The following is a 20,352-nucleotide window of genomic DNA, read 5'->3' as shown; positions in this document are numbered from 1 at the left end:
ATAGTGACAATTGTGGGAATATTAAATAAATGCATTATCACAGTTGTGCCATTCCTCAGCAACTCCGTTTATTTCTGCTGCAGAGACATTCTGAGATTTCAAAATCACTATCCTTTTGCTTTACAAATTACTTCACGTTTGCCATTAAATTATACATAGATTTACAACTACATACATTCACCAAAGATCCTGAGGCAGTACCTTCCAAATCCATGACCATTTCCATCTCGATGGACAAGGACGTGGAAACGTCACCACCTACAAATCCCCTTCAAAGCCACTCATCATCCTGACTTGGAAATGTATCACCAGATCCTTCATTATCATTGAGTTAAAATCCTGAAATTCCCTCCCTACGGACATTGTAGGTCAGCCTAGAGCAAATAGACTGCAGAGGTTCAAGAAGGCAGCTCTTCTGTAGGGCAAGTAGGGACAGGCAATAAATGCTGGCCAGCCAGCAATTCGCATGTCCCACAGTGAATAAAAAAGGTAAAAGTAAGGATAGAATGCATTTTAAAACAGGGATTGAACTATGCTGATATAAATTTACAATGGAGGCCTGCACCTGTATAATGTTTTGAACATGCATTTGTTTACATAATGATAAATCATTGCATATCAATGTTACTGAATGAAATGTCTAAGATTGTCTCTACAACATAATAAGCTACATAAAAATATCCCTAATCATCTCCCAGGAACATTATCAAACAAAATTAATCACCAAACTACATAAACTAAGAGTAGATTATTCATTCTTTGGTTTGCTGTGAGGTTTTATGGGAATACGGTTTCTCAATTAATTCATGATTGCCACACTCCTGTGAAGCTCCCAGGAACATCTCAACATTGTAAAGGTGTTATATAAATGCAAGTTGATGTCGAAGAAAAATAGGAGAAAAAAGAGAAAAAGGCCAACAAAATAAAGTGTATAAGATATTTACTCAGTTATGTTTTTGTTTACTGTTAAACCATATTGTCATTTGCAAATACGCTCAATTTATAAGAATATTGCAAACCCTCTGGATTTTATCTGAAGTTTCTATGAATTATGAAATAATCCTTGCCTGACACTACTGTCAGCAAAGTAGTATTGGAAATGGAGAAAACTTTTGGTTGACTTGGTGGAATGTTTGGAGGTAAGAGATCATATGATGAAACTTTCGGGATGATGTCCAGCAGCGACTGGAAATCTTACATCTCAGTCACATCGTTATTGCAGTATTAACTGATTTACTGTGCAGAGAGAGCTAAATTATTTTAAATAAAATCCAACCCAGGCAGTCCAAAATTCCTTGAAATTGTGAAAGATTTAATGCCACATGTTTTCAGTAACATGGTTTGCAGAAATCACTAAATTAAAGTAAGTGTCTAGCATTGAAGTGCAGTACTGAGAAACTATTGCATTTATAGAAGGACCATGCTTTCAGTGAGTCAGCTATACTTAGCAAATAGCCAAGCAATATAACCTTGAACAATGATTTGTTTATTCATATAACTGTTAAATATTCCACAGTACTACTAAGAAGTACAAGATGTTGCCTTAAGGATGCCCTAGCCAATGATAATACTTCAACCAAGAGCTCCCAAAAAACAGAGTGACTTGTCACTTTTCTCTTGATGTTTTTAGTTAAATATGGCTGGTCCAAATGACTGCTGTATTTGTCTACATGATGATAAATTATTGCATATGAAAATAAATTTAATGTATGAAATGTCTGAGCTGTCTCTACAACATAATAAGTTACATTAAACCGTCAGTATTCCTTCACTGATTGTTTTCATTCATTTATTTCAAGAATATTTTATATTTACTTGCATTCAGGAGAATCCCACACCTTGTTATAAAATATGAAGTGTGCATCTGTTGTGAATTCCAGTGCCTAAGTGAAACCAGTAAAACGCAATTGGTCTGGTGCCCAACTTAGAGAGCAATCTACTGCTTCAGACCAGTATGACTCCAGAGATGTAGTAGTGTAAACAATTTCAGGAGACTTCCCTGAAAGACGTTGCCATTACTTGGCGACAGAGAATGCTAACTAGGTGATGTCAACTGTCATGATGTCATCCTGCTGGTGCCTGTCCATCACCACAGTTATCAACATTTGAAGGTACCCTGGTGAGTCTGCAGTGTAAACAGGGGAAGATCTGTTAATTATCTCCGTGATACCTGAATTGAACTTTACCCGAGTCATTCCAAGTGCTGGTATAAATGTGTTTTAACATTGCTGCCACTTCCAACATATTTATGGGTGGAGTGTTGTGCATGGTTTATACATAGTTAATACAACTAAAAAGGTGAAGATATGATACCTTAGGAAAAGTACAGAAATGTTCACCATCCCGATCTCATAAACTTGAAACAGCAAGGGAAAGATATACAGTTTTTGAAGTAAAATATATCTGCATATTAATTTATGTTTCCTACAGTCTCTATTCACATAAGAGACAATCAAATTGTTACTTGTTATTCTAAGTTTAAAATGTCATGAGCCAAAAGATATCATGGAAAATTGGGGCAGAATTGGAATAAGGTTTCTCTTACTTTATTCAAGTTTTGCTCTGTTTCATTTTTGCACCTCAGCTTCATCTGTTGGGGCCCATTTTTACATAGCAAATCTTTTACCAAAGTAAATCTCAGTTATTGATATTGCTGTAAAATCTTGGGGTATTTTTATCAGAGTACAATGGCAGTTTAGTTGAGTAAACCTTGACCACAATTTACAAGTGTGAGCATACTCCAAAAAGGATAACTGACATTTTCATAACCTTCTGTAAAACAAGCAGAACAATTGTTTTGATGTTATCCTTAAATAAAGTTTCATTTCATTAAATTTCTTTTACTCAGGGATTTTAGTAAAATGATTGTTCTGGCAGCATTTGTATTGTAGATGATTTCAGTTGAGGTTGGAATGGTGGTCATCCTTACAGTTATTTGCTTTATTCCCATCTGTCTATTTAGATGCAAATTATATGACTAGCATTGGTTTCAGACTGGCACTAACATGCTGTGAGGTTTGTCTAGCTGCTAGCTTCATGCCACTTTCTGTGCAGAGAAAGTACGTTGACACAACTCTACTAAACGTTTCTTGGTGGTTTCAAGCTGTGAACTGTTAGCAGACAGGGCGCTGACCTTTGAACTCTTAGCTGGGACATTTTAAAGGTTTCACATTAAGCATGAAGTATTCCCAACCATTGGAAGGTACCACATGTTCAGATTATTTTGCACTGCTTGGAACAGTTTAACTTTAGACTAACTCCTAGAGGTGCCTTCCCTCCTCATGTCTATGTTAGATTTAGCTGATGCAATGAAACAATTGTAAAGATGGTACATAAAGGAAACTATTTCTTATTGACATAGAATTGTAATGTGTTAACTTGGCTAAGATTGGAGATACAAACAGGAACCCATGAGGCCCAAAAATCCAGAACCTTTTCAGCACAATTTCGTAATAACCTCAGTGTAAATACATCTGAAATTAAGCCTTGGATTCACCATCAGATTACAATCTATCGCAGGGGCTGCTGTAAGATTTTGTTTCAGCAGAATCTCTGCCTATCCTTGAAAGTCCTTTAATGGATGGCAGGATGGGGCCTGTGATTGGAGAAGCAGATTTTTTCACTGGAGATTGTTTTGAGAAACCTTCTATTCCACCCAATAGTTATCTAAACATCTAGCCCTGCCAAAAAGTTTTACATATGCCTAGAGACAAGGAAATTCACATTGGATAAATGTGTTTTTAGAGCTGGGGAATGGGGATGGGGAATTTGGAAATGATGGTGTTCCTTCAGTTCTTATGTCCGGTGGTAGGTCTGGGACCTACTGATGAACTATCCTTGGAGCAATGTATTTAATCTGTGGTATATACCCACATCCACAGTCCACTCGTAGTGAAGTGATGGATATTAGGTCAAGTGGCAGAAGACCCTAATCAAGCATACAGCTGTCGCCTGGATTAATTTGAGTTGCTTAAGGACTGTATTAGTTTTAGTGAGTGACGAGTATTGCTTCAGATACCTACGTTGAGGCTTATAGGTGATATAGGGTTTTCAAAGAATGAGGAGCCAAGCTACTCAAATATATGTACCCAGCTTCTGGTCGAGTAGCTGTGGTTCTGAAAGGTCAAATTCTGTTTGGCTTCTAATCGCTGTTGTTGTATAAGATTTTCAGCTCTGAAAGCGTTTATGCTGAAGAGTGCAGCGTATGTGATGACGTCACATGGATTTGGGTGGGAGTAAAACACTGAATCTTGAAGCAGGTAGACCTATTATCCAGCTCTCACTCATAGCCTTTGTCATGATTGCTGCCATGTTAGGAACTACATATTGTAAAAGACAAGAGTTGCTGATTGTTTGACCACTTAGTGGTTTTCCTCTACCACATTAAAGTAAGCAGGCCCTCAAGACAGCAACCTAAAAAGAGGAAGGTGCCAGAACATCTGCCTTTTGTTGACCAATAATCTAGATATCTTATACAATAGAATGAGCAGTGGTAAGGATTCATTATTCAACACATCCAAGATTTGATAGCAAACGCTTTGGTGATAATGGTGCTGATGAATGTCAGGGTGATGTGGTTTTGCTCTTTGTCATTGAAGATAGTCATTAGCTTAATACCTATGTGGCTGTCTTATTATGTACACATTGGTGCATTTCATTGAATGTTGTAGCCAATACATTTCAAAAGACTGAACAACAGGAAAAATGGTATGTATCATTCTTTATAATGGAATCAAGTTCAGTTGCTTCATGGTACCTTTTAAATTATTCACACTTGGTTTTTGCCCTGACCTTACACAACTAGTCTTTCATCTAGATATTGCAGCAACAATTATTGTTAAAACAGAAATTTGTTTTCTCCTGCAAAATATTCAATAATGTCTTTTGAGCCCAAGTCAGAATGGAATCTCACCATTCCTCTGCAGCACTAGGAGTCAGAAGTACCATCCAAAATAGAGGGAATAAGGCACAATCTTGTTGAATTACTTAATTTTATTGATTTAAAATTAGGTTTTGAAAAGAATTGGTAGCTTAAGTAGAAATTTGTATTAAATGTTCAATATTATCCTACCAGCAGTTGTAACTCTCTAGAAGCACTCCTAAAAAGTTAATAGGTTTCACGTTACTTGGACCGGCTCCTTTTATAAACACTATTTTTAAAAACTGTCAACAGTTTGTTTTGATGAACTACAATAGACTATGAAATAGGTAACACCAAGTCCTTCCTCAATATGATTGTGCAAGTTGGTTTGTTGTTGTTTTTTTGTCACAGTATTTCACATTGTATATGTTATTGATCAGAACCTGTCTATTTTCTGGTAGGATTCACAACAGAAAACTAATAATTATAGAATAAAATGAATTTTGATAAATATGAAAACGTGCTACAAAAAAACATTCTTTTAAAATGGTGAGATCTATTTATCAACTTGATAATGTCATAATTTGGGATAGTCTTTGACATACAAGTATCCCCTGCTTTTCAAACGTTCGCTTTATACCACTATGCTTTTAGGAAAAACCTACATTAGTACCTGATTTCACAAATCCAAAGAGGATTTTCACTTTTACGAAAAACGACAAAATTTTTCCCATATAAATCATGCATCTTCACTTTACGCCATTTTCAGCTTACAAAAGGTTTCCTGGGAACGCTCTACTTTCAAATAGCAGGGGATACCTAAAATAATTTCAGTGAATCTTCGCTCCTCATGTTTCTCACAACTGCTTGTACCAGCACAATCCCAATTCCATCAAGGTGGGAGGTTTGTAAATCAGCAATAAGTTTCTTCAATGTTTATGACAAGAGATTAGATAAGATTTCCTACAGTGTGGAAACAGGCCCTTCGGCCTAATCAATCCACACCAACCCTACGAAGAGTAACCCACCCAGACCCATTTCCCTCTGACTAACACACCTAACACTACGGGCAATTGAGCATGACCAATTCACCTGACCTGCACATCTTTGGACTGTGGGAGGAAACCAGAGCACCTGGAGGAAACCCACGCAGACACGGGGAGATTAAGGACTTTGTGCAAGATGGATTGCAAAATTGTCTTATGATTCTGAATGCTTCAGTAGGTTTATAATGGCTGAGTCATTCTTTTTGTGTCAGCAATGTAGAAACCAACAAGTTTGGTGTTATGGAGATGAATACGAGAACATTAGAAAATACACTGTAAAGCAAAATCACTTTGGCACACTTGCATCCATCTTCAACCAGAAGTACCAAGTGAATGTTCCATCTCAGCCTCCTCCTAAGGCCCCCAGCATCGCAGATGTCAGTCTTCAGTGAAATCAATTCATTCTTTGTGATATTGAAAAAGATTTGGAGGTACTTGATACTGCAAAGGCTATGTGCCCTTGATAATTTTTGAGGAGATTTGTAGCTCAGGTTGAAGTTCAGGTTGTAAGTTTGCTCACTGAGCTGGTAGATTCATTCTGCATGTTCCCTGACAACATTCCAGCAATAGTACTGAAAACATGCGCTCTAGAATTGGCTATGCCTGTATCAAACTGCTCTAGTGCAGTTACAACACTGACATAAACCTGAAAATGCAGAAAATTGCCCAGGTATATCCTAGCCTCAAAAAGCAGAACAAATCTAGAAAATAGTTAGTTCTGCTAAGAGTAAACCTATGCCAACAAGACACTGAAGGAGAAGCCTAATCAAAGTGGAGAACAAGCTTTCTGCTATTAACACCGACTCTTAATCTCTATCACTATTTACAAATTTGCCAGCTGCTCTGGAGCACCTTTCTACTTGCTTCTTCCATGCATCCCTCACCCCCACCCCTCGTTTTTGCCAACAGCATAATTTCACAAAAAGCATCATTTTACAGCTCTCTTTAGTTCTGAACACGAATCACATAACTCTGCTGCCCACAACTCCTGAGTTTTTCCAGCACTTTATTTTTTTATTTCACATCTGCAGCATCTTAAATAGTAGACAATAACAGGACTTGTTCAACAGATGGAGGTGACACAACTAGGGAAGGCCGAGAAGATGACTAAGCTTAGAAAAATCAACATTTTCAATGAGAAACATTCAGATCTGGGGCTTAGTAGAGCCCTGTCAGCTAACCTATCGACTGCAGCATCTGCAGTAGCTGTCCTGATAATGCCATCAGTGTCTCCTCCACAGGGGTAAGGGCACAACTTCCTATACCCACTCCAGTTAGCTCCTGCTGCCTGCAGTTGTGTGCAGTCTTGACTTGGACTTGCGAGGAATGTGTGTCAGTGAGTATCATGCAATAAACACTCACAATATTGACCTCTTACTGATCCATTCAGCCAACAAGTGCCCTTATAAAGAAAAAACATTTTAAAAAGTCAACAATAAAGTGCCCTTAAGTCACTCATCATTTTTATTATTCTTTTAAGCTCCCTCTCAAATTACTGTCCTTTTGAAAGATCGTGTGCCTAAAAATGAATATCATTCCAAATTTGGCTTTAGGCATGATATAGACAAGGTCATATTTGTCAAACCTCCTTGAGATAGATTGTAATATCTGTTTGCTTTTGTTGATAAAGCTTCATATTGACTATAAGCCTTGGGTGAATGATTAATAATCATATCCAGGTATTTTCCTACATTTGTTTAATGAATAGCACTTCATCACATTTCCATTTGCTGGTTGTGGGTCCTTTATGGTATGATTTTTGTCTATCCCCATTCATTTTTTAAATTGCTTCAAAGCCCACTTGTTTAATTGATCCAAATGTTTTGAACAGCATTTATTTCTCTTCATTGCATGACGAATTAATTTATCCATCTCAATAAATGCTGCAATGTTTAAACAAATTTGCTCCTTCACATCACATTAAAGCATAAGGTCACGGTCTTGGAATTGTGTCACCAATCTGTGAGATTCCCACTGTAAGTCTGTCGGAATGGCTGGAAATTCAGACAGGCTAGATTCCAACCATCAGTGTGATGACCTGTAAAATGATGGTTTATATGCTGTGGACAATGCAGGGGTTGGAGGGATTGTTGAGGGGGGTGGGGGGGTGGGGAGATGTTGTGGTAGGGGGTGTGGAGGAGGAGAAGCAAGTGGCTCAGATAGCAAAAATAAAACATATGCAAAGAGAAAATGATCATGAAGAAGGGATATAGGAGAAGAGTGGGTGTTAATGGCAGAAAGTTTTCGTCTCTGAACTCCATTTTTATTTGGACAAAGCCTTCAACAATCGGTAGAAACACTTCATCACCAAGATGGAAAAGGTTGGAGAGATCCAGAGTTTCAGACTTTTCAAAATTCTGAAGAGACCGGGATGTACATTATGGCAACATGTTTCATTTTGTTCACAACAATAGGGGTAGGAGACATGGTGTGCATTTGAATGTGGGCAAATTCAAGAATAACCTGTAGAAACAAATGGCTGCATTTCAATATGCAGCAGTCATAGAGTCATTGCATCATTGATATGAATAGCATGGAAACAGATCCTTCAGCCAACCTAATTTCTCCCAACCAGATATCCTAAACTAATTTAGTCTCATTTGCCAGCACTTGGCCCATATTCCTGATGAAGGGCTTTAGCCCAAATCATTCATTTTCCTGCTCATCACATGCTGCCTGACCTGCTGTGCTTTACCAGCACCACACTCTCGACTCTAATCTCCAAGATCTGCAGTCCTCATTTTCGCCATATCCATCTAAACCCTTCCTATTCGTATACCCATCCTCTTAAATGCTGTAATTGTACTAGCCTCTACCACTTCCTCTGGCAGCTCATTCCATATACACAGAAGCCTCTGCATGACAAAGTTGCTGTTAGGTCCCCTCTAAATCTTTCTCCTCTCACCTTAAACGTATGTCTCCCCCAACACATGGAAAAGACTTTGTCTATTTACATTATGCTTACACCCATGTTTACTGAAGTCTAGAATAGACTGTTGGTATTTTCCCGGGAGCATTCGAGGCTGAGGGGTGACCTTATGGAGGTTTATTAAATCATGAGGGGCATGGATACGATAATGCAACAAGGTCTTTTCTCCAAGATGAGGGAAGTCCAAAACTATAGTGCAGAAGTTAAAGGTGAGAGGGGAAAAGTTTTGAAGGGACCGAAGGGCACATCCACCACTCTACCTTCATTAATCTTCTTCGTTACTTCTCCAAAAAACTCTATCAAGTCAGTGAGGTATGATTTCTCATGCACAACACCATGTTGACTATCCCTAATCAGTCTTTGCCTTTCCAAATACATTTAAATTCTCTCCCTCAGGATTCCCTCTAACAACTTGCCCACCACCGATGCCAGGCTCAACAGTTCCCTGGCTTTTCCTTACCACCTTTCTTCAATAGTAGCACCACATAAGCCAACCTCCAGTCTTCTGGCACTTCACCTGTGGCTGTCAATGATATAAATATCTCCATGGATCTGGGAAGGATGGGGTGGGGGAGGTCGTGGTGAAACACTAATGAAATTAATAACACGTTGAGAAGGCAGCTCCAACACACTAACCATTACCATAAAACTGGGAGATTAACCTTGGTTTAATGAAGATTGCAGGAGGAGTGCATTGAGTGTAGGAGTTGAGAGGTCATGTTGCGGCTATACAGGACATTGTTTAGGCTATTATTGGAATACTGTATGTAATTCTCATCTATAGGAAGGGTGTTGTCAAACTTGAAAGTTTGAGAAAAAATTTACAAGGATGTTGCCAGGTTTGGAGAGTTGATCTATAGGGAGAGGCAGAATAGGCTGGGATTATTTTCCCTGAAGCATTGGAAGCTGAGGGGTGACCTGATAGAGATTTATATCCAGACGTTTCATTACCCTACTAGGTAACATCTTCAGTGGGCCTCATGCGAAACAATGCTGAAAATTCCTTCTTTCTATTTATATGTTTGGGTTTCTTTGGGTTGGTGATGTCATTTCCTGTGGTGATGTTATTTCCTGTGGTGAAGTCACTTCCTGTTCCTTTTCACAGTGGGTGGTAGATGGGGTGTCTAACTCAATGTGTTTGTTGATAGAGTTCCGGTTGGAATGCCATGCTTCTAGGAATTCTCGTGTGTGTTTTTGTTTGGCTTGTCCTAAGATGGATGTGTTGTCCCAGTCGAAGTGGTATCCTTCCTCATCCGTATGTGAGGATACTAGTGAGAGACGGTCATGTCTTTTTGTAGCTAGTTGATGTTCATATTATCTTGGTGGCTAGTTTTCTGCCTGTTTGTCCAATGTAGTGAGTGTTACAGTCCTTGCACGGTATTTTGTGAATGACGTTAGTTTTGCTTGTTGTCTGTATAAGGTCTTTCAAGTTCATTAGCTTCTGTTTTAGTGTGTTGGTGGGTTTGTGGGCTACCATGATGCCAAGGGGTCTGAGTAGTCTGGCAGCAATTTCTGAGATGTCTTTGATGTCGGGGAGGGTGGCTCGGATCTCTGGACGTGTTTTGTCTTCTTGTTTGGAATTGTTGCTGAGAAATCGGCGGACATAAATAGTGGTGGGTGATTACACAACTAACAGGAAGTGGAGGCTTCACAAGTATCCCCATCCTCAACAGTGGAGGAGCCCAGAATGCCAGAGCAAACAACAAGGCTGAAGCACTTACATCCATCTTCAGCCAGAAGTGCCAAGTGGATGATCCATCCCAGCCTCCTCCTGAGGTCTCCAGCATATCAGATGCTACTCTTCATCCAACTCAAATCACTCCATGTGATGTAAAAAAATGGCTGAACACAATGCAATTTCAATGCAGCGCATGAGATATAAAATGAGCATCCACTCGGCACATGCATTTGAAAATTTAACAAACGTTAATCAATCAGAGTGATACTGATGTAATATTTCATTTCAGCTTTGAGTCTGGAGATTCCAGGTTTGCTGGAACTTGCTCATGAAAGTGGAATGAGAAGAAAACAACAACTGAGGCAGTTGATGTTATGAACATAAAATGTGCAAATGAATATTCAGTACTCATAGCTGCTTTCTTACTTTCACAAAAGCATTTGTTCACAATTTTCTGTTATACCTATCAGTCAGTATGTCAATAATGACTTCATGATATTACCACTGTATCATAGCACATAACGTAAGGATATGAAGTCCTAATTTTCTACCTTTACTGCAGGGTCACTTAAAACATGATAAGAGCATGCTGCCCAATTATAATCACATGCTTGTGTATAATAATTAGTCGTAATAGATGTCTGTTGGATTTTTCAACACAATATCAGTACCCAGTTTCTTATGTTATGAAGGATAAAATAAACTGTGCTACATCAGCTAAAATAGCCTGCTGGAGACAATTCACATCATTAGCAATAGTGACGGTCTATGCAAAAAAACCCTCCAGTATCTCATGAGTAGATATTTGGAAAACTAATTGAAAATCAATCAGCCCACAGCTATGGACACCAGAGAGTTTGGGCATTCAGCAGCATCAGATTCTGACTGTATTGACAGCTACACAGATCTGTATTTAGGGCATTGACCAGGAAGGAGACAGCACTAACTTCTTTTAGAACAGAATGTAAGTACCTTCAGCAGACAAAATATCTAAGAATGACTTGTTTAAAAATAAAAAAAGGCAGAAGTTCAATGCAATTAAAACCAAAGACTTCAGACGTGTCCCAAAGTTCTACCCCACTCCTTCTCATTAATTAAAAGGGGTTATAGATTTGTTTTTTATTTAAAATGGCAGTTGAACAGTCTTGAATGCACAGTTCCAAAGCTTCTCTGGAAGAGAATATAACCTAAAAGACACTAAAAACAGTGATTTTCTAAGATTAGGAGGCTTATCTATGCCCAGCCCTCATGTCTGATGAAAGATCACCACACTTGAAATGTTAACTCTGCTTTCTTCCCACAGATGCTGCCAGGCTGATTGACTGTCACCAGCAAATTCTGTTTTTGTTCCAGACTTCAGTCCCATTCTGCATTTTTCTTTCTCCAAATTGTTATAGTTTGAAGGATACCTGATGACAATGTGGATTGATTCCTGGACAGATGTTGTGTATGAATGACACAGAGGCAGAAAGACCCTAGGCTGGAGGAATCGGAGTCTGTCTCTCTATCTGTCTGCAGTAAAAGTAATCAAAATCTGAAGGATGTCAGTTTACCTTCTCCCACCAGTTGTTGTAAGCTGTTGCCTTGAAGCAGTAACTAAGTGATTTTACAATTAGAGTCGCAATTGCCAAAAGTCTCCTGTGAAGAAGTGAAAGAGTCTAGAAAGGAGCTCTGAGAACAAAATATCCAAGGAAGCAAAGGTAACAGGTCGTGAAATCCTATGGATGGTGCCACTGAATCTGTTTCCCAATACTTTTTCCTCTACTCATTACACCACCTTTTTCTTTGGCTGTGTCTAATTGTACGTGTGTGCAGAGATTTTAAAAGGGGCTTTTGATTATTGATAGTTTGACAAATCAGTTTTGTCCATCTGTGACTGGAACTTATTTATTTGTAACAAATAGCAGTTCTTGTTATGATAACGAACCTGGTCAATGTTTTCTGATTTCAGCAGATGGATAATTTAGGGATTTTGCAAAATTTGATTAAATCATGAACTTTTGTGGCAACTCTGGGTATGTAATAGGGTACAGCTGATCCAGCTGCATTCCAAATTATGGAAGTCCTATCGTTGTAACTCTACTTCCTGTCTTTTTTCCTTTCTTCTCTTCAAACTTGCTTGAAGTTCTCAAAATTCCTCTATTTATACCTTAGCCTGGTTTTTGCTTTACTCCATAAGGCCTAAGTCATAGGACCAGAAGTAGTCCATTCACCCTGTTGAATCTACTCCACCATTCAGTGAGATCATGGCTGAACTGATAATCCTCAACTTCACTTTCTTACCATTTTCCCCATAACTAGGAACTACAACCTCGACAGTGAAGATGGGGCCATTCAGCCAAATGAGTCTGCACCAACTCTCCAAAGAGTATCCCATCCCCTCCTATCCTTATAACCCCATATTCCACAATCCACCTAGCCTGCATGCCCCTGGACACTACACAACAATTCAGCACGGCCATATCACCAAACTTGCATATATTTGGACTGTGGAAGGAGACTGAAGCACCCAGGAGAAGCCCACACAGACACAAGAAGATTATGCAAACCCCACACAGACAGTAGCCCGAGGCTGGAATCAAACCCAGGGTTAATCACTGAGCCACTATGCCACCCCTTGATTCCCTTACTGATTAAAAATTTGTCCAACTTAGCCTTGAATATACTTAATGTCCCAGTCTCTGTCATAAAGAATTCCACAGATACACAACATTTTGAGAGAAGTAATTCCTCCTCATCTCCAGCTTAAATTTGCAACCCCTTATTCTGAGATAATGCTCTCTGGTCATATATTTGCCTATAAAGGGAAACAACCCAACACATCTATCCTCAAAGAATCTTCAATGCTTCAATAAAGTCACCCCTCATTCTTCTAAATTTCAAACAGTATGGGCCCAACCTACTCAGTCCCTCCACACAAGACAGCCCCTCCAATCCTGAGATCAGTCATGAACATTTCTCTGGAATGCCTCCAATGCTAATGTGTCTTTCCTTAGATATGGGACCCAAGCTGTTCACAGTATTCCGAGTTGTGTTTTTACAGTCTTAGCAAAATCTCTCTGTTTATACTCCATTCCCTTTGAAATAAATGCCATCATTCAGTTTGTCTTCCTTACAAGATAATTGATTGGTTCACGGTTGAGTATCTTTGGCTCTCTTGATTAGGTTACTGTAGCTCATTGTCCTCCTGATCAGTAACATGCTTGATTAGTTTATTATTGCCATGATGCTTTTGTTTATCGAGCAGGGGACATAATCAGTGTTGTTTACAAAGTTTATTACATTACAGCTCATGCCTGTGACTAAACACTCATTCTACTGTCAGCAATTTACATGAAGCAAACAATCTTGCTTCCCAACCTTTACTAACTCACGGGTAATAACTTTAAAGGATTATTAAAAGAAGTTATCACAAGGAATTAAATCAACAGGTGAACGTATTGTAGGCCATGTGACCGACAGATACTTAATTTTATAACAGGAAGCCAAGACGATCATCCCACCTCAGGTAGCCAGATGATGCCAATACTGCATTGATCACCAGTTCTGACAGTAATGCCAGCTCTTCTGCAACCATTAATTCTGAGCTGGCTTGAGGGACACCTCTGATTCTCTATTTTTCCTTGGTGTACTGTACTCCCTTCCTTTGCATGGAGACAAAGGTGCTATTGTTCAAAACCAAAGAGACATTTGTATTTTGTTCCATCCATCAGTTGTGTAAAATTTTAAAACGGCAACTTCTCTGGGCAAGTCAGGTAGGGCGGCATTGGGAAAGTACGGCTCCTGATTTGTTACCAGTTTCACTGCTTTGCATATTGCTTTACTCCACATACCAAGTGAACCTTCACTCCACCGAACCCAGCTTGACCCAAATCTCACAAACTGAAGTTCAGCAATATTCAAATCCAGCATGGCTTGAATCTGCGCTTAAGCAATAAATATAGCTTTATCTGTTAATATCTGTTGACCTTATGATATAGTGTTTATCTGTTGTTTTTTAATTTAGAAGGACCATCCTGTATAGTCATATGTCTTTGTCAACAATGTATCACATACAACAAACACAGTCATTCAAACAAAAAAATGTTTGTTCAACCCATCTTTAAGTTAAATGTTTGTTTTGTTTTATACCTGTTGTTGAGGTAAGTCTGAGACTATAGTTTTAATTTAAGTGAATTTGAACTTGTGTGCTTACTTCATGGAAACTGCCAGTGCTCTGAATATGAGAGGAATGAATTATGCATCTTAAACTAATTATAACAACTAAAGGAACTCCCTCCCTAATAGCACTGTGAGTGTACTACAGCTGTGGCGGTTAAAGAGGGCAGCTCACCACCACTTTCTCAGAAGCGACTAGGAATGGGAAATAAATGCTGGCCCAATCAGCAAAACCCACATCTCATTGATGAATAATAAAGCTATCTGGGGTGGAGGATGCTGCATGCAGCAGTCCCCTGCAACCGCAGATTGCGGTGGTTCACGGACTCCCAGCCCAACTGCTTGTTCTGTGGCGCTGTGGAGTCCGTGGACCATGTGTATATTGGATGTGGGCGTTTGCACTCCCTCTTTGATTTTCTGAAAAACCTCCTCCTCTGCTTTTGGTTGCACTTCAGTCCCACGCTCCTGATCTTCGGGCACCTAGTACGGAGGAGGGAGGGCAGGTCTGAAGACCTCCTCGTGGGTCTGCTCCTGGGCCTGGCCAAACTGGCCATAAACAGGTCCAGGCAGCAGGCCGTGGAGGGGGTCATTAGGGCTGACTGCCTGCCCCTCTTCCACGGTTGCGTTAGAGCCAGGGTGTCCTTGGAGAAGGAGCACACAGTGTCCACCAACACCCTGGAGTGGTTCAAGGAGAGGTGGGCGCCGCAGGGAGTGGAGTGCATTATTTCCCCCTCCAACTCTATTTTGATTTAATCTCTGCCCTCCCCTTCACTGTTTGATCTCACAGCATTGCCCTTTGTGAAGGGCACTGCTTGTCAGTGGCCACTCGGGTGTTTCCTTTCTTCCTGGTGGTGGAAATTGAATAAAGATTCGTACACCTTGTGTCTCTCACTGTGTCTCACATCTGCACACACACAACATGGGTGCTGGGGAAAAAATAAGCACTACCGCAGTTAGGTGGGAGTATGGGGGTTTTAAAAAGAAAAAAAAAATGAATAATGAAGCTGCCACTACCATTTATATCATGCCTTTGATTTGGGTAAAAACGCCAATGTAGATTTGGAACTGAAGCGACAGTGATTATTTGTTATTACCATTTTAAGTGCTTTAGAGCAACTTTTAGCACATTAGCTGATACAGTTGGAAGTCATTCACCAACAAACATTACATACAATGTAAAGCAGCATTACAATGACAGTTGCTTTTGTGTCTCGAAGTGGCCTATTAAGATATTGGAGATGTTATTAGGCACTAGAACTTTTCTCAAATCAAGACTGAAGAGTAATAGTTGGATATTAGGGGATGGGTGTTCCATCTGCCTTCTTCAGCCTTTCAACCATACATCGACTCAAGCTTCCTTCACAAAACAGGTCACACATAAAACTAAAACCAGTAAGTTCTAAAACCTCTCCCAAAATTTGTTATGGCACTTTTTGACCAGGAGGAATTTGTCATGTGTAGGTTTAATGATTGGCGTATTCAGGTGGAGCACAAATCAGATCCAATGGCATTTTTTGATGAATCATAACTAGCAATTTCAATTATGGTGGAGCTGTAACATGACATTAATGATTAATCACAGTTACCACAAGGTGGAATCTTGCAGAGACCTAAAGGAGTCTATGGTGAGTTGTGTGAGGAGTCTGGTGAGTCCTATCTCACTGTCAGGAGCAACTCACTTTATCTGTTATCCAACTAGGAAGCTGCAGGTTGCTTATTAAGAGGTATTATTGTTAGTTAACAGCCTTATTAACAGTGCTTCATTGAGACACAGCTTCCAATTTTACCAAAAACATCAAGCAAACTGGACGCCAAAAATTCTTAATCTGGAAACGAGAGTGGGTACCGAGAGACTTAAGCTTGCAGCATGCTACAAAGGACCTCCATGTTGGACAGCAGGCACCACCATCTCAGGGAACACTCCATGGGCACCTACCCCATACACACTTGATGACCATGGACATTGGCATACAACACATGCCAGTCTCTAAGAATCTTCAAGGCACATCTCCAGCCACTTACAGGATGCTTCAGGATGGTGAATTCAGAGCACAACAGCAATTATTATTGTAATGCTGCATCAAGGACACTGCACACTCAGGAACACATACCCAGCTCACAGATTGAGTCTCTGGAATTCTCATTCTCTGATATTGAACTTACAGCATCTCGGCCTTGCCTTTTCTGCACTTTGCCCCCTCAGCCATAGATATCAAGCTCACACAGTACTGCTGAATTGTCTTGCTGTTTAGTGCAAATGTAGAGGCAGGAGGCTTGACAGGGTTGTCTGTATTTCTACATAAGTCTTTGCTCAGGGGAACCGCGCACAGGCCAGCCTCTGATATCAGTCTGGGGGCTTAGACCCAGTCAGTCAGCCACTTGGAACGGTCAGAGTCAGGATGCTCTCTACTTAAAGGGTGAGGAGGAAAATGTTGAGCAGTCCACCATAATTGGGTGGCCTATCTGTTATTCTTGATGTAAGTGGGGGAGAGGCGTCCTGAGTGAGTAAGTAGGCAGCAATGAGAGCATACGGAGTTAATGGTGTCAGGGGTTGGTATGGTTGACAGCAAATAAGGGAAGATGCTACAGGTAATAATGAGAGTGGCAGACGTGTGGTGGGAGATGTGTGCAGTAACAGGGATGGATTGAATGTGAGGTAGTGGAGAGAAGAATGGTGACGGTTACATTGGTGGAATGGGGAAGGTCATTTATCCTTTTCCTCCATTGCAGTACATTCCACTGGCAACCTCAGCCCAGGTTGACAGTGGGTGGCCTCCGTTGCTGGTCTTGGATGAAGAAGACATCCTGCGTCTACATCACCCCATCCAGCAGCACCTCCAGGACACTGCCTGCAAAGCAGAGAACCAAACTTTCCATGGCTGCCCTTTCTGGGGCGAATGTCAGGAACCATGCAGGGTAACTCTGGATTGACTGTGATCATGCAGGTGTACAACGGCCTTTTAAAGATGATGCCACACCAGAGATGCTGGTCAATTCTGGAATATCTCAGCAGAGAGTTGTTCCACAAATGACACTGAGTGATATTAGGCTAGAATCAAGCAGGAGGGACACCAAAAGGCTGTATAGGTAATTAATGAGGTGAGTTTGGTAAATTATGTCAATAGATTTCGTCTGACTTTGTGACAAGAAACCCTCCAAAAAAAATGCAACAAAACTGTATCTTAGACAGAAAAACATAAGATTCAGCCCTATATGTAAAATTGAAAGACAACCATAGTCTTAGGATAAACATAAAACAAGAGAAAAATTCTATAATACTGGAAATCCAAAATAAAAATTGAAATCACCCAGAAGTATCCAAAGGGCAAAACAATACTTGCAGAGAGACTTAAAGTTTCAGATTTATGACCTTGCATCAGAACTGGTAGATCTGAGAGAGGAATGGCTTTTCAGCAAGAGTCATGGAGGTGCAATAGGGAAGGAAATGTGACAGGGTGAAGGGCTGACACAGTCCAGCGACCCACACAATAATAATGCATCACATCGTATTCACTAAGACCTCCGAAGCAATTATATCATGAAGTGGTACGTTTGTCAATTAGTTATGAATGTTTACAGGTAGGCAAAAAGTGAACCTCCTAGTTCAGGTGCGACTATTGGAGCTCTGTATTGGACTAACTAGAGTGAGAAAATATAATTAAAAAGCTTCAAAGTCATGAACTGGAGACTTAAATAAAAACAAGAAAACATCATAATAGATTAGTAAGAAGTGAACATTTCAACTGTGAACTGAGCTCTGAGGAAAGGTTGGAAGAACATTTATTAGAATTCAGTTTGTACATCAAACTTTAAATCCTCTTTTTCATCAGATGCAGACTAGCTAAATGTTGACTAACCTACTGTTATTTCCTGCATTTCCTCTCTTTGCTTCAGATTTCCAACATTTACTGTTCCATTTATTTTGGTTTTGAGGTCACCAAAGAACTGTGGTATCCATTTCCCATTGGCCTCTTATAAATTTCAAATTAAATAAAGTAGCAAATCAGTTCTGATTCCTGTACAGTTAGGGTAATTTATGCTGTAATTGGAGAGATTATGAACAATGGATTAGAATAAGACTAGACATACTTGAGACTATTGTACTTCTTTTATCAATGTTATTATTAGCATGATTATTTTGACTGCATTTATCTAGAATGCCAAAACTATAAAGACTATGAAACTTTCAGGCTGAAAAGCAATACTTGCATTAATGGAAGCTCCCATTGTAGGGTCATAAGCCCTACAAATGAAATCTATTTCCATAATAAGTTAAATTAAATGCCACAAACTATATTACACTAGGAGTTTGCACTTTGTTCCTGGAGTAATTTGAATGATGTCAGTTAGGTGGACCTCAGAGAACATGTGATCCCAGACTGAGGTTGTTAACCTGGTCTGATCAGGCTGGCACATATAAGCAGGAGCGTCACAGGTTCTGCTCACTCAAGGAGTCAGCTATGAGCTAGCTGTTCAGTGTCATGTACTATATACGTGTAAATAAAGGGTGTCTTGGTGACAGGATACCAACACTCATGGAGTTATTTCAGTTCCCTTTCTGGTTTAGAGTATCTTACTTTAAGACAAGAAATATTGATTGAATCCAGAAATCTTGATTAGAGGGTACTGCCGTTGATAGAAAGGGAAGGGGGCAGAGGAATAATTAATTCAGTGTGTTTCAGCAATCTTATCATTGCTATGATATGCAGAATATCCTGAGATACTGCAGTCACCAGTGTACATCATAATCTACATCATTCTGCTTGCCAAGCTTCCCATTGCAAACGAGCGCGGGGAATTGAGGGAGTATGTAACAATGAGCGTAGTTCTAAATCAGTGACATCAGAAGCAGAATAGCCAGCAGCCTTCAAATCCATTACATGCTTCTGTAAATCTTGGTAAATTAAACTTGTAATGGGAGGGTGGATCAAAAACGACTGGTCAAATTGCATTGGAATTTATCCTTGCAATAGCAAGATGCATATGCTGTAATAGCCAAATGAATGCCCACTGTGATTAGGATTCTCAAGATAGAGTTGGTTTCTCACTCTAATGGTGCTGACCCTTGAATACAAAAAAAATACGCCAAATAGTGTATCAGCTACATGCTCTCATACTTTGTAGTTTGTTGAAATCTAGGGCTGGATGGAAGCCATGAGGTGTCAATATATAAGAGAATTAAGTCAGAGTGTAGGAATTATAACCCACATAACTTGACAGAAGTTATAATAAAGCATTATCAGAGGTGAAAACTGAAAGAACTGCAGATGCTTTAAATCAGAAACAAAAACAGAAGTTGCTGGAAAAAGATCAGGAGATCTGGCAGCATCTATGAAGAGAAATCAAAGTTAATATTTCCAGTCCTTCCCCAGAACTGAGTTGAGCTCTATAATCCAGTTGGAAAGGGAACTAATTATCAGGAATTCTCAACATAGTTTATGCCAAAGGAATCCTATCTTTCTTTAATTTTGATGATGGTTTGATAAATGTAATGCTGGAAAAACACAGCAGGCCAGGCAGCATCCGAGGAGCAGGAGAATCGACCTTTGGGGCATAAGCCCTCCTTCAGGAATTTTGATGATGTCAAACAATGACAGCTAATAATAGATATTGTGTATTTGGCTTCCAAAATAAAATTCTATATTAAAAAAATATGTTAAGTATACATAAGTTCTGGGGA

Source organism: Hemiscyllium ocellatum, chromosome 4 (genome assembly GCF_020745735.1).
Source record: "Hemiscyllium ocellatum isolate sHemOce1 chromosome 4, sHemOce1.pat.X.cur, whole genome shotgun sequence".
Taxonomy (NCBI): domain Eukaryota; kingdom Metazoa; phylum Chordata; class Chondrichthyes; order Orectolobiformes; family Hemiscylliidae; genus Hemiscyllium; species Hemiscyllium ocellatum.
The sequence above is the reverse complement of the archived record's forward strand: the minus strand, read 5'-3'. Positions refer to the sequence as shown.